The 13,173-nt window shown below is 39.6% G+C and overlaps 1 protein-coding gene and 1 pseudogene across 1 annotated transcript in view; one reads left to right on the top strand and one right to left on the bottom strand.

Moving 5' to 3' along the window:
• Positions 1-4,282, top strand: part of LOC115527347 — a 46,639-nt pseudogene extending 42,357 nt beyond the window's left edge.
• Positions 1-13,173, bottom strand: part of EXOC4 (exocyst complex component 4) — a 754,543-nt gene that overhangs the window by 339,914 nt on the left and 401,456 nt on the right. The window lies entirely within an intron of this gene.

Raw genomic sequence — 13,173 nt, 5'->3', positions numbered from 1 at the left:
CACCTACAGATGGTCCTTATATCTCACAGTAGTAAAGAAGACACACGTTCAGATAAATCTCTACAGGAAGTGATGCACCTAATCACTGATTCAGCATAAAAAGGGTCAGGCAGGCAAAACTCTACTGAGGAGTGGATATGAAGGCTGATCATAGATTTGCACGAGGGGCTAAGGCAAAGGGCATCCTAAAGACACAGAGGAGTTTAAGAATATGAATCTCTGAACAGTCTCAATGTAAATATAACCCTCTGTAAATATAGTTCACACTGGCCTCTGTAGTGTGTGTTAAGATTTCACCCTTGCAAACATTTGCATCATATCGTGTGGCTCTAAAAAGGTGAATGTTGATACTAATTAACAGTAACAGTACTTTTCAAAAGCAACCTCAAGGTTACTGCATACCTTTATAAGAAATAATATATTCATGGCATCATACTGGTAAAACACATGCCTACTTTTATTGACTAAGTTATTATCATGACCCTATTTTTAATTTCCATATTATAGACACAGGACACGCACAAATAAATTAACCATCGGCCTCCAAACTTTAACATTCTATGCAAAATCTAAATACATGGCCTTAAAAACCCTTTAGAGAGAAAAACAATAGCCAACATACTTGATGTAAATAAAAAACCAAGACATTAGATCCTGGTACAGAGTAACATGCCCACTAAATGTTGGTAGCTCTTTTCACGAGTTGAAAAGATATATAATGTATAGTGCTAAAAAATAAAGTTGTACAATACCCCTATGCATTGTCTTTCATATTAGTAGTTTCAACTCAAAAATGAAATCACTACTTAAAACTATACACGCCGAATAAAAAAAAATAGCCGAAGGCATTCTTTTCCTGAAAAGGCACAAATACACAGAGCACAGGGGAAAAAAATAAAATCAAAGGCCACAAACATAAAATCAACTTCATCCTCTTTTTTCCTAGAGCATTTGAACTCTTTTTAATGAAGCATTCGACTTATTTGCATTTTTCTTTGTTCTTAAAACTGAACACATATATTCAGTTTAGCATAGCACGTTTATAAAACAACTAATTTCCATTGTATGGTAGTGCTGGTTATGTTAGGGGAAAAGAACGTGGGCTCCTGAGTTACACGCCTCTGGGTTTTAAAACCCATGCTGTAGAACTAACTAGATGCATGACCTTGTGTAAGATTTTGTAACCTTCGGTGCTTTATGAAAAAAATTATGCAAATAATAGTATTTACCTCACAGAAAAACTGTAGCAGTTAAGTAAGATAATCTGTGAAGGTGCCTTCCACTTCTGTAGCATTAACATAAGCCATCATCTCCCTATTTTACTTCGCTTGTTTCTATGAATGAGAACAGAGATAAAGAGTAACAGAAAAGATAAGGAAGAAGACTAACCAGTCTAGGGAAAGGACCATCTCTTTATCATTCAGCCCTAAGAGAACACTAGAATTACCTTGGGAGCTTTCAAATACTAGCTTCTCAGGTCCCAGTCTTTAACCTGTAGTGTCTGAATCATTAGGGATGGGGCCCGGAGGTAGTAATTCTCACGCAGCCAAGTACAGACCAGTCAGTGCTTAGAATGTTTCCTAAAGCAATTAACATACAAAGTTGGTGCTCAGTGAATGTTTATTAAATGTATATATTGCATAGGGTCGACTGACTGGACCATTTGTGACACGACTTAAAAAGAAAAAAAGGAATCCAGTAATTATGCCCTAGGCATGGGACACCAACAAGATTTTCTGCCTTCAGATTCGAAAACATGCAAACAAGTAAGTTAAAATATAACTGTAATAAATATAATAGAAACACAGTAAAAAGGAGAGGGGGATTAATGTGCTGTTCAAAAGCAGTTAATTTCAATAAATCAGTAAATTATGTCACTTCAATGTCAACTACAACAATAAAAAACCCAAGAGATTATAAAGAAAAAAAAAGACCAAAATGTAAGGGGGACTATTAATTTGTTTTACATTTATAATGTCATGCTTAAATGATCCATAATCAGTACTATATTTTGCTTTTTAATGACCTGAGAAACAGCACAGATAATCTCTGAAATGTGAAGAATACACCAACCATATGTTAATCTTCATATAAGACAGTATTATTTCAAGTGATCCTTACTACAGTCATATTTCACTACAATAAATGAATCTGGACAGGCCTTTGGCTTTTACTATAACAGGATGTGATGCACAACATTAGTTGCTCAGATAAGCGTAATTCAGAACTTCTAGAATTGCATGTCAATTCTAGACATGGGGGAAGGGAGAGAGAGAGCAGGCTTCACGCCCAGAACAGAGCCTGATGCAGGGCTTGATCTGACCTGAGGCGAAATCAAGAGTCCAACGCTTAACCAACCAAGCCATCCAGGCACCCCTGCATGTCAAACTTTTAAAATGAGTAGACATTTAATGGACATCAGTCACTGTTAGTTTAACAAGGATCAACAATGACTTAAGCTGTCAATGGTTTGGTTTTGACCCAGACATTAAATAATGGCAACAACAGTAAGTTTTTCAAGACTGATAGGTTAGTTGAAAAGAGGCTCAACTCTTTGAGGGTAAACCATTGGCTCCTGCTATCCATAAAGTGTACTTTTTTAACTAAAAATAAATAAAAAGAGAATATATTGTCAACTGCTTCTCTTTGCAAATACTATTGGACCAGAGACAGGCAAGGTGGAATCAGACCCAGATCTATTCCTTCTGGTTGCAAGGAAGAGAAGTGAAAATAATATTCAAATTCTTGAAATAAGTCTTGTGTTCTCACTTGAGCATTTACAATGACTCTCAAAATTGAACACATATCAGGATCACCTGTAAGGATTTGCAACAAAGCAAAATCCCGGGCCTGACCTCTAGTGTTTCGGATTCCACGGGTCTGGGTGGGACTGAGAGTTTGCATTTCTAACAACTTCCCAAGAGATGAGACGGCACTGGTACAGGGGTCACCCTCTCAGGACCACTCCCCTTTTCTCTTCAGCCTTGAGCCAGGCTACACAATCTGGCCACACCTACTGAAACTTTGCTCAAAAATAATTTCTTCTCTAAAGTCTTAGTGTTTTGCTGTCCTGCTTCTCCCTTCCTCTAATAGACGCCCCCCCCCCCACCTTTTTTTAATAGCCTTTCTTTTTTAGAGGCTACTGAGACCGAGTTGAGTATGGCCATCTTTCTTTCTATCCTCAGTGTGCGGACACAGGCAGCATTACACAGTTTTACTGATTTTAGTGCATATGACCATCAAGAGAGCAACTTCTGGAATCAGATCAGACTGCCTGGGTTTGAACCAGGGTTCCATGACTTCCTTATTGTGTAACGAGGGGTCTGTAACTCAAGTCGCTAAACCTCAATTTCCCCTTCCAAAACAACAAAGATATCAAAAGGGCATACCGCAGGGGCGCCTGGGTGGCTCAGTCGGTTAAGCGCCCAACTTCGGCTCAGGTCGTGATCTCGCGGTCCACAAGTTCAAGCCCCGCGATGGGCTCTGTGCTGACAGCTCAGAGCCTGGAGCCTGTTTCAGATTCTGTGTCTCCCTCTCTCTGACCCTCCCCTGTTCATGCTCTGTCTCTGTCTCAAAAATAAATAAAATTAAAAAAAAATTAAAAAAAAAAAGAGCATACTGCATAAGGCCGCTTGGGCAAAGTAAAAATAATGCCTATAATGTGGTTAGCGCATCGTCTGACACGAAGCAAATGCTTAATAAATGTGATTAAGTCATTGACAATATTAAGAAACACTGATTTTTAAGAAAGAGAGATGACCAGGGGCTGCTGGAAAACGCTTGAAGGGTGTTAGGAAAGCTATCCGAAGAGGATCCCCCCTCCGCCCCGTCTTCTCTGCACTGGGAACTACTCTCCGGCCAAAGCCCCTCAGTGCAAAGTTAGTCTCCGTCCCTTCTTGGTCAGGAGCACCTCTCAGCTGCTGAGCCCATCACTGTCTGCAGTGTCGCTAAAACCACTGGAGACACTGACAGATGGAGCCTTGGCAGCTTGGCAGTCCCACACCCCTGACCTCACGTATTCCCAGCCGCAGCTTCCGAACCAGCGCCATTTCAAGGGACAGGACACAGCAGCCAAGTGCACTGGGGCTGGGGCTGCCACGGTAGGGGTGGCTGGCTCCAGGGCTGGAACTGGGACTGTGTTTGGGAGCCTCATCATTGGTTATGCCAGGAACCCCTCTCTGAAGCAACAGCTCTTCTCCCACGTCATCTGGGCTTTGCCCTCCCGGAGGCCACGGGACTCTTTTGCATGATGGTGGCCTTTCTCATCCTCTTCTCCATGTGACAGAGCTGTCTCCACTTCCCATAGGTCTTTCCCCAGTGTCTCATCTGCCCTGTGTGTTCCTTTTGGAATACCTCCCTCCCACTGCCAGGCAGCCTGGGGAGAATTCTTGACTCCGGGTTTGACAGAGGGAAGACAAATAAATACTGTGTTAATAAGGAAAAAAAAAAAAAAGATTTTTATAACGTTTGGCTTTCAGATGAATTTTAAAAAGTGATTCTTCTCCCCTTCAAGAAAATCAGGAATAAAAATCTTTATTACTTCAAAGCTGTCATGACTGGGCAGGTATGTGAAGATTGGGGCCATGAGATTGCTCAGTTTCCCTTACTTTGTATGTGTTGAGAGTTGAGAGATGGGAGGGGAACTGGATGAACACTCAAGGAAGAAGCCGAAAATGGTCAGGGAAAGGACTTTCAGCATGGTTCCGAGCAAGTGCTCCACTGCGAGGATTACTTACCAAGATACAGCTGGAGGAGTAGGCTGTTTTGCTTGGAGATCAAAACATAGTTTCAGGAATGGATTTCTTAATCCATCCAGCAATAAATGTGGGGATGAGAAAGACTGGACTGCATATGGAAGACACTATAAAGATGACTAGTAACAAAGAGAAATCTAACAAGAATGGTAATCAATAGTATCATAATAAAAATATGTAAGGAAAGAGGGCATTTCAACGATTTCAGACCATACACAGAATACTGCAAATGTCTGACTGACGGAGGAGACACCATTATTTAATCCCAGAAGAACTGGCACCCTTTGGTTTCTCAAGTACTCAGAATGTAGCATAAATGTCAAAACTTTCACCCAGGAACCAACGAACCATCTCCTGACAAAGAAAAATGGGCCTGGACCATGGGGCTATGTCTTCAGAAGTGTTTAAAATGACAGACAAGCTAAATTATGTTTGAAGGTTTTCTTTTTCTAAGGCAGACAAACTACGTTTTTACTAATACTGAAAGATAATTTACTTGTTTAAAAAAATATATTCAGGCCATGTTCTTCCAGTTTCAGAGCTTCCCATATCACTTATAACAGAGAATACTAATGACTAATAAAATTGGGCACCATTTCTTTTCTTATCCATCCCAAAGGAGCAATAATCACCACTATACTGTCATTTCAAATGTAAAGTGAAATCACTAATCCACTGGGACTCAGAGTAGAAAGCTTCAAGGTATTGTTTTATTGGTGCCATTTTTTTCAAGACATATTGTCATTTTGTGGAAGACTTCATTCCAGTTAATTAAACGCTGTGTTGATCAAAGGAAAAATGCATGTAGATATGTACACCATATAATGCCTATTCTATACACTGTGTGCCTACACACAGAATTCGATTTTCAGCTGGCTTCCCAAAAAGGCCAGCTCTTTTCGAGTTAATCATGCTAATATAATTTACTACTTTCTTCTGGGCTTTGGTGAAGAGCCCTATAAAATTACACAATGACCTCAGGACATTTCTATTTGCATTATGGGGTGTCTCAATCATGATTCTAAGTCTGAGTTCAATGGCATATAAAGCAATGCTAAAGAGTTCTACTCTAGACCAACTACTTTAAGAGTGCTTCAAGGCAAACATGTCCTCTAAGCCTACTGTTAAAAATAAATTTTACATATGCCTGTACACACACATCGTTTCCTAGATTCATACACTAGTATTTTAAGATTTGATGCAAATATTTATGCCAAACAAATACCTTTATCCAGTAGGTGCTTTCTTTAAGTTACATTTCCCGGCAACTGATTAGTAATAGGTAAGCTAAAATATAATGAACAATGGCTTGAATTTATTTTAAGGCCAGATTAAAGAACTAACTAGTTTGGAGAAAGGTTAGTACTTGTATTAATAATCAGGTCATGAGGTGTGGGGAACACAGGTTCTAAGAGGCACTAGAGAGGGGCAAATACCATTGTAGAAATTTAGAATCAAAACATATGAAACAATAAGGTTACTAGAGAAAGCCAAACATTAAACTTAGTAACGTTAACTTTGTACCAGATATTAAACTTAGTAATAATTCTTTGCCTACAGACTTATCAAAACTGTGGTAACCCCGTCAAATCTTTGCTTGTACTAGCTGATTAGGTGGAAATCACACTCTGCTGATGGTACACTGCTGGGCGTAAAAATGAGACCAAGGAACTGTCACCATCACTGAGTTCATCTAGTCCACATATAATAAAGTCCCTGTTGATGGGGTCAGACTAGAGACCTTGTTCTACAGCTAAGTGGACCCACGGCAGCTGATTCGAAGCCTGGCTAGAAGCCAAGATCATATGCTTACTCATATAAAGCTAAAAATTGAAATGAGGTAGAGAAAAAAGCAATTGAAGCATCATGATGTAGAAGTCCAATTTTTAAAAGAATCCAAATTGTGAGAACATAAAACCACAGTAGGGAAGGCAAACATAAAAGTCAGCTGAATCATTTACTGGAAGATGAGTATTTGTGGGCCAGCTATCATTCAGATTCTATTTTCTTCTTCTACTCAGCTTTATAATGTTTACTACCATTCCTGTGATTCCCCTGTATTTTTTTCAATGTTTTTTATTTATTTTTGGGACAGAGAGAGACAGAGCATGAACGGGGGAGGGGCAGAGAGAGAGGGAGACACAGAATCGGAAACAGGCTCCAGGCTCCGAGCCATCAGCCCAGAGCCTGACGCGGGGCTCGAACTCACGGACCGCGAGATCGTGACCTGGCTGAAGTCGGACGCTTAACCGACTGCGCCACCCAGGCGCCCCATCCCCTGTATTTTTTAATAACTCCCGAGTACATCACATACTTGCCATAACACTTGGCAATAATCTGAAGGAGTCTCTATTTGCAAAGAAAAGATCCAACTAAAAGACTGAGCAAAAGTTTTGCCAAAGGGTTTAAAAATTAAGTTAAATCTCCAAGTAAGCTGTCTTCCCATAACTCATGCTTCTCCATTTGACCAAATTACCATTGGAAAGAAGAAAATGGCGTTAATGGCCTCAGAACCAATATTCTTAACAATTTAAAAATCAGTGAGTATTTTGCTTCTCACCTGTCTTTCTCTAGTCCCACCCACGCACATCCCCCTCTTTCCCATTCATTCTTACTTACAAGGACTTCATTTATGATTGACAAATCACAGTGACGGACAGGTGTTTGAGTAATGAAAAATAGTCACCATCAAAATGGAGCACGGTATTTGTTATTATAAATATTCAGAAAGATCAGAGGATTTTTAAGAGTATAAAGATGTTTCAGTGGTATCACTAATGATATAGAAGTCCAAATTCTACCTTGTTCATTATCAAACAACACCTTCCATTCATAAACAATTCCTAGACTTCAGCCATAAGGTTCCGAATCTCCTATTTTACTTCCTCCCCTCCACCAGTTCATCAACCCCCACTTGCCAAGGCTCAAAAATGTCTCAGTCAGGTAGAACTGATTTCATGCCAGATCTGCTTTGATCTTTCTTCTATGTGTTTAACTATTTACTTAACCCAAAAGGTAAACAGTGAATAGGGAAAGGGTTAACATTAGGCAGGGAGAGGTAAGGGATCTTCAGGGAGTCAGGCTGCAGCTGCAGTGGGGAGGCTGAGGAAGAGTCAGTGGCAGCAGAGTTTGGGAAGAAAGGAGGATGAGATAAACCTGTTCCTGACCTGCCCGAGCTAGATGCCACGCATCAAGTCTCACAAACCTTCTGATAAGGTCCCAATAAAAAGTCTGGGACAAAAATCCTTGCTGGCTACCCAGTCGGGACCCCTCTCACTCCTGAAAGCTTTACACTTTCTCTCAACAGACTCTATCACTTTGCTCACTCTCTGTTGTCCGTGAGATTAATTCTTCGACTCTGTGAGACAAGGACCAGTGTCTCTCCCACCCTCCTGTGACAATAGGATTCACATAATTTCTATTCTCCAAATCTTTTCACACTAAGCACGTATTTCCTTCAAGAAGTCATATAGCTTCCTATTCACCCTATTCATTAAATCTTCCTATTCCTGTTCAAAATTCTATTATAAAATCTTCAGACATACAAGTACAAAGAATAATGAGTACTCATGCAGCTGCTACCCAGTTAAAAAAATAAAACATTTGGGGTGCCTGGGTGGCTCAGTCGGTGAAGTGTCTGACTTTGGCTTAGGTTACGATCTCACGGTTTTTGAGTTCGAGCCCCGTGTCAGGCTCTGTGCTGACAGCTCAGAGCCCGGAGCCTGCTTCGGATTCTGTCTCCCTCTCTCTCTCTGCCCCTCCCCTGCTCGCACTCTGTCTCTCACTCTCTCTCTCAAAAAGAAATAAACATTAAAAAAATAATAATAAATAAAACATTCAAGCCTCGAGTGTAGTCCTCTCCAATCACATTCCTCTTCCTTCTCTCACCCCTAGTAGTGACCACTATACTGACTTTAATGTTCATCCTTCTGAACTATGTCTTTATATTTTATATACACATGGACTACGAAAGAATACACAGAGACATATGTACAGTTTCTCACATTTAAACTTTACCTAAATGCCATCATATTATATTCTTCTTCCAACATTATGTTTGGGAGATTGATTCCTGTTGAGGTACACAGTTCCTGTTCAACCATTTTTTATTACTGGGTAGCATGGGTAGCTTTTTATTGTTGTAGCGTATCACAATATATTTATTAATCCTTCTGTCAATTAACAGAATGTTTCCAGGTTTTAACTATACTTACTGATGCAGGTTGTACTTCATTGCTCAGTAATCTATTTTTATTTTCTCTCCATTTGCTTTTAACGTATTATCTTTGACTTTAATGTTCCATAGTATTTTGCTGCATTAAAGTATGGTCTCTTTTATCTTTCCTGTTTGGAATTCATTATGCTTCTGGGATCCAAGGGTTTTTGTCATTTATCAATTCTAGAAATTTCTCAATTTCTATTTCCTTAGCTATTGCCTCTTTCCCATTCTATTATCTTCTTTCAAAACTCTCTTGATGTATGTTTGAACTTCTCATCTTATCTGTTCCATTTACCTACAGCTGTGTAAAAACTCCCTGCAAAACTTAGTAACAACCACTATTTGTGGGTCAAGAATTCTAATAGGGCAGAGCACGGATGGAATGTGTTTGTTCCATGATGTCTGGGACCTCGGATGGGAACACTCAAACAACTAGGAGTGACCTCAAGAGCTAGGACTGGGCTCTGAATGGTTTGGTATTCCTCAAAACATCAGAGGCTCACAGTAATTTAATGGATTTCTTTCATGTCAGCTCAGGGATCCAAGAACGATCATTCTAGCAAACAAGGTAGAAGTTGTATAGACTTTTATGACTTAGCTTCAGAAATTATATAATATTTACACCATACTCTTGGTCCAGTCACAAATCTGCCCAGTTTCAAGGGCATGGACTCCATCTCAAGATAGGAAGGTCATCAAAGAACTGGTGGTCCCTGGAGTGCCTAGGTGGCTCAGTCAGTTAAGCGTCCAACTTTGGCTCAGGTCAAGCTCTCACAGTTCAAGCCCTGCATCGGGCTCTGTGCTGACAGCGCAGAGCCTGGAACCTGCTTTGGATTCTGTGTCTCCCTCTCTCTCTGCCCTTCTCCCTCTTGCACTATCTCTCTCAAAAATAAGCATTAAAAAAAATTAAAAAAAAAAATTCATAGTCCTTTGTAAAAGTGTCACTGTAGCCTACATATTTTAACTTCTCTTTCATATTTTCTAAATATTTTGTCTTTATTCATTACTTTTAAGTAGTTTCTTCAGATTTGTCTGTGGTTTGCTAATTCTCTCGTGTGTCTAATCTGATGTTTAAACCATGAACTAAATTCTTAAGGCAAAGATTAGAATTTTCACTCCTAGAGGTCCTTTTGGTTCTTTATCAAGACTGCCTAGAGTTTTATTTTGCCAGCATCTTATTCTTTTATGTTTTTGATGCAAATTTTAGTTTTTAAATATTTGAAACACATCTGTTTTGTATTCTGTAACTACTAATCCCATTTCTAAAATTATTAGGAACTAATTCAACTGCTTATTGTTTCTGCTTGACTCTAGCTCATGGTTACATTTCCCCTGTGTACTTCCATAATTTCAGGTTGCGAATTCATGTGTTAGGCAATTTTATCTATGGACAGAACTGAGGTCTGAATTCACAGCGTATCCTTCCAGAGAAGAATTGTTTGCTTTGCCAGGACGAATTTCCTCGTCATTTCTCTTTACTGCTAAGTGGATTTTTTTTTTTTTCTATTCTACTCTTTTACTAAAGTTATAACTGTTCAAAAATTCTGTGCTTCATATGGTGGTTTTAATTCTAAAATCCCTTCTTGTGCAGGCCCAAGGTCCTGTCTCCAGTAGTGATGCAGCTGTTAAAACTCAAGCCTCCTGGTTACTGAGACTGACAAATGCCCCAAGCAGCTGCAATATCGGTATTAGCTTTACTGCTCTGGTTTTTGGTTTTCTCTTTATTTTCGTCCCCAGGAGACCTCTTACTAACAAGGTCAGCAATACATTTGAAAGGACCTTTATTACATTACATCCAGCATTTCTAACTGTTTCATACTGGGAAATTTTCCAGACTTTTTAGCTCTCAACCTTGCCAGAAATCAAAGCCCCTTCATTTTGTTTTTATGTGGTCATTTCGAATAATTTTTCTTCCCCATTTCCTTTAACCTAGGACCCACAAATGTCTCGTATTATGCAAAATCTTTTCTCCTTCATCAAACCCAGTCGTTAAAAAGTTGAGGTAATGTGGCATTTTTCAAACTACCAATACTTAAAGTTGAAAATCAAGTAAGAATGTGGTAGTTTTGGACTGAAATGCTTGGTCTTTGTAAGTCTATCAAGCTTATAAACAGTATAATGAAACCATCACTTTTTCATCTTTCACAAAGTTATAGAAGTGCATTAAAATCCAAAGAATAATGCTTTCTGGCATTTTAAACACATTTTAATTAATTAATTAATTTTGATATAATAAATTATCATGAAGGATTAATACTTTACCTTTCATTTGTAAAACACTATATCACAGTTTACATGCAGTCTTATCAAAGGCAAAAGAAGGAGATGACATCTAGAGGCGTCTTTTCTGAGCTGTGATCAGTCTCTTACAAGTTCATCACATCTGTGCTAAGTAGCATCTGTTAAAGTTTTGGTTAAGCGGAGGTGTCTCAACTACTTGGATAAACCGTATGGATTATGTTGGCAGAGTAATACATCTTTTTTTTTTTTTAAACATTTATTTATTTTTGAGACAGAGAGAGACAGAGCATGAACGAGGGAGGGTCAGAGAGAGAGGGAGACACAGAATCGGAAACAGGCTCCAGGCTCTGAGCTGTCGGCACAGAGCCCAACGCGGGGCTCGAACTCACGGACCGCGAGATCATGACCTGAGCCGAAGTCGGACGCTTAACCGACTGAGCCACCCAGGCGCCCCAAGTAATACATCTTTAAAATAGCAAATGTGATTTTGTGACTTTCTTTATAAATGATCCAGGACAGCTTGCTAAATGCATATAAAGAAACCCGGGAGCACAGGGTGATCATTTGCTTAATATGCCATGGTTTAATAATAATTTTGAAAAATGGGTGGAATTTCTGTTTTCTAGGTATTTTATTTTATATCACTGTATTTTGGAGGTGGAGATTTGTAGGTAAAATTTTCACCAGCTTTTCATATTTGATGCTAATATATACCACCTCATTTTTTTTTTCCCCACAAGTGGACGTATCATAAAGTGACAGCTGTTTTAACAAAACTGGCAAAATTGCTTTTCTTGATTAAAGAATGCCTAGAATCTTGCAAATGCCCCAAAACTTGGTAATTATGTGCTGTGCAGAGACCATAAAGCCATATTAGAGGTAGGGCTTTCAAATGAGGATTCTACTTAAAATTATTCTAACCTTAAACAATATTTAACGATCAGTGAGAGAGTAATTATCACCATGTGTTTTAGTCTGATGCAAAAGCCACAGATATTACTTATAATGGCTCAGATGAGTAAGTTATAAACCACTCATTCTTGCCTTGCCAGCGTCTTGACAGTTTAATACGTATGTTACATACTGAGCCCTAAGAGAGAAGCCAACACCGCTATGAAGTCGGCACGCGGTGAGTTAAATTAACAAGCCAGATGTAGAATATGCTGCCAACTTGATACTGATCAATTATGCCCCAAGCAGAGCAATCGAGGAGTGCCATCTCTGAAAGTAAGCCCATTGACCTAAAAGAATGAGAAACAACACTCACAGTGATTTTACTCCTTCTCATCTGTCTGTGAACACTAACAAAATGTGTCAGCTGGAATGAGCCATGTAATACAAACACACAGGGAAGGAGAAGCGAGGCCCCACGAAGAAAGACCGGAGTAAAAGAAGAGGAGAGATGGCATTCAAGAGAGCCACGGTGCTCAGAAAAATCAAAGCGGGAAGGGCAGTCTTTCAATCAGGTCTTCACACTTTTTCCCCTTTCATAGAATGATAAAGTCTTTGAAAAATCAGGACACGGACTTGTTTAAAGAAAAGCATTTCATGGTGTTGGCACAGAAAGGAAATCCATACATGCCTTTGCCATGTGTGGACCAACTCCTTTCCTTCAAAAGCACGTATTGGTGCTGGAGAATATAATGTGCTCTGGGACCCAGCAGGTGTAGCTTTTGAGTCATTCTGACTGACGGCCTCAGCCCCTAGGAGGTGGTAAAAGGGTCTGATGGCAAACACGACTTAACATCTGGTTCGGAACTAGCAGGCAATGAAATTACAATGTGTGCATGAGAAAAGTGGCCTACGCCATTGCTCAGGGAATGCTTCTCTTCTGGAAAGCCACGCAGGGTAACCTGGGTGTTTCTCTAGTACATGTTATGGCATGAACCTAGCATATGGATTCTCAGAAATAGGGTGACACCTCTCGAAGTGTCAAGTTCTTCACCTTGAGAACTTTAA

The sequence above is a fragment of the Lynx canadensis genome, chromosome A2 (genome assembly GCF_007474595.2).
Source record: "Lynx canadensis isolate LIC74 chromosome A2, mLynCan4.pri.v2, whole genome shotgun sequence".
Classification (NCBI taxonomy): Eukaryota; Metazoa; Chordata; class Mammalia; order Carnivora; family Felidae; genus Lynx; species Lynx canadensis.
Note: the sequence above shows the minus strand (reverse complement) of the source record. Positions and strands in the feature narration are given on the sequence as shown.